General features: G+C 46.0%; 1 pseudogene; it reads left to right on the top strand.

Annotated features, from left to right (window-relative positions):
* Positions 1 to 1,199: 1,199 nt before the first annotated feature.
* Positions 1,200 to 1,871, top strand: LOC117056074 (annotated as a pseudogene).
* Positions 1,872 to 2,642: the final 771 nt, after the last annotated feature.

Consider the following 2,642-nt stretch of genomic DNA (forward strand, 5'->3'; position numbering starts at 1 on the left):
TCCATAGAGCAGAACCACTCCAGGCTATCATTCCTGCCTGTGCGCTGGTGACTCCAGTGTTTTTTGTAATTTCAAAATGTTTTTCAGCACCTCCAGCTAGGTGCAATAACAGTTTACAGATTACCTATGTCATCACGTTTTGACAAACTTCTCAATCTGATGTGACCTTCATCTTTAGCCATCTGCTTGCCTTTGTTTCTTCTTCTTCTTCTTCCCCTTTCCTTTTCCCTTTTTTTTAAAAAATAAACCTCCACAGCTTAAAGCGGTAGTAGTTTTGTTCCATATTCTTCTAGGTCAACATCTTCACTTGTGCAAATCCAAACACATAGGCTGCAGTTTGAAAGGCAGAAACCTGGGTTCAAGTCCCAAAATGACATTAAGTGACCTCTCTGCTGTAGGTTTTTCATCACTCTTGTCCAATGCATCTTGATTAGGCTTTCTATATTGAAAAATAATAATAATAATAATAATAATAATAATCAAGGAGGGAGTGGATTCATCAGGAAGTGAACTCTGTCCTCGAGATGACCATGCAGAAAATGCACATCAAGAGCTCCGTGCTATTTCTAAAGCATTGTATTTATTTCTAGCATTTCTATACCAGATCTCTCAAAGCAACTTAATGCTCAGTAAAACACAAAACTACTAAGAGATCTAGTGTGGTGTAGTGGTTAGGGTGTTGGACTAAGACCTGGGAGAGCACGATTCAAATCCCCACTCAGCCATGAAACTCCCTGGGTGTTTGTGACAGGAGTGAGCTAGCAGTAAACTACACTGAGCAAGTAGAAATTAACTCTTTATTTGCACAGGAGTGTCAGGCCTAATGAGTGCAGCAACTTCTCTGGCAAGTCTCTTGGCAGTGGAATTTGCTGCCAAGTGTGGTGGAGCCTCTTTCTTTGGAGGTCTTTAAGCAGAGGCTTGACAGCCGTCTGTCAGGAATGCTTTGATGGTGTTTCCTGCTTGGCAGGGAGTTGGACTGGATGGCTCTTGTGGTCTCTTCCAACTCTATGATTCTATGATTCTAAGTCTTGCCCCCATTAAGCAGTTGTGGAGACTGAAGGTCCTCGCCTATCCAGCTGTGCCGCGCTCCTTACTGTGTGGAGAGGGGTTGTCACTTGTGCTGCCTGTTACCACCACCACCGGGTTTCTTTTTTAAAAAAAAAACTTCCCCTTCCTTTACTTGACTCATTCCTGGCATCATGGCCAACCCGGTTGTGTTTTTCAATGTCACCGCCGATGGCGAGCCCATGGGGCACATCACCTTTGAGCTGTTTGCAGACAAGCTTCCAAAGACAGCAGAGAATTTCCGTGCACTGAGCACTGGGGAGAAAGGTTTTGGTTACAAGGGGTCCTGCTTCCACAGAATCATTCCTGGGTTCATGTGCCAGGGTGGTGACTTTACTCGTCATAATGGAAAAGGTGTTAAATTGATTTACGGTGAGAAGTTTGCCGATGAGAACTTTGTCCGCAAGCACACAGGTGCTGGCATCTCGTCTATGGCAAATGCTGGTCCCAAGACAAATGGGTCTCAGTTCTTCATCTGCACTGCCAAAACTGGCTGATTGGATGGGAAACACGTGGTCTTTGGCCAAGCCAAAGAAGGAATGAATATTGTGGAAGCAATGGAGAGCTTTGGGTCCAGGAACGGCAAGCCAAGCAAGACGTTCACCATCTCTGACTGTGGGCAGCTGTCATAAAATTCCTTTATGACAATCAACCATTCCTTCTGTAGCTGGGGTTAGTCCCCTGTAATCCTTGTGCTCCTGACATACTGCTGCTTTTCTATTGGGTTTAAATTTCTGCTCCCTCACAAGTCCAGCTGGTCTGAAGACAACTTTGTTTGCAAAGTGAAATAAAACAAGTTAAACCAAGGAGGAGGAGGAGGAGGAGGAGGAGGTGGTGGTGGTGGTCCTTGCCTCCCACAGCTGCCTAAGTCCACTCCTCTCCAGGGTTTCCCCCCCCCCAAGCAATCTGAGACTGTGCCTACAGGAAGCTAACATTTCTTCTGTTCTCTTCATGCTTCTCCTGGTTCTGGGAGACCAGTGGAGAGGGGAGCTTGTTGCAATAGTAGGGGATGACACCGGTGCCTCTTACCCAGCCATACTCATCTCTGCCTCTTGGCCGCCTCCTCTCCTCCTTCGGCTTCTACCTCTGGTTCAGGGTTGCTCTCTGCCACAGACTCCTCCCACTCACTAAGCCCTGTTACCTCTTCAGCTTCTGACTCCTCCTTCCAGTCTTCTCCTTCTTCTCCCTCTGATCACTAATTGTTGTCCCACCACCAATCCTCTGGCTCTGAGCCTCCTTCTCTTGGGGGTTCCCCAGCTGGTTCCTCCCACCATTCTTCTGCATCCAACCAGTCCATAACATCTTGGGCCAGTCACTCACTCTCAGCCTAACCTACCTCACAGAGTCTTTGTCGGGATAATATGGGTAGAAGGTTTACTATCTCCTTGGAAGGAATGCAGGCTATAAATCTAAATAAATAAACACTACAATGAACACACAATGTAAAATGATGGCAATACCAGATAAAGAATGATCCAAATGGCAAGTAAGAACCCACAGAATTGCCAAAGCTGCAACAGAAAACAACTGTCCTATTCCCAGAAGTGGCCCGTAACATAAAACATTGAGAAATGGAA

Source organism: Lacerta agilis, chromosome 1 (assembly GCF_009819535.1).
Source record: "Lacerta agilis isolate rLacAgi1 chromosome 1, rLacAgi1.pri, whole genome shotgun sequence".
Lineage (NCBI taxonomy): Eukaryota > Metazoa > Chordata > Lepidosauria > Squamata > Lacertidae > Lacerta > Lacerta agilis.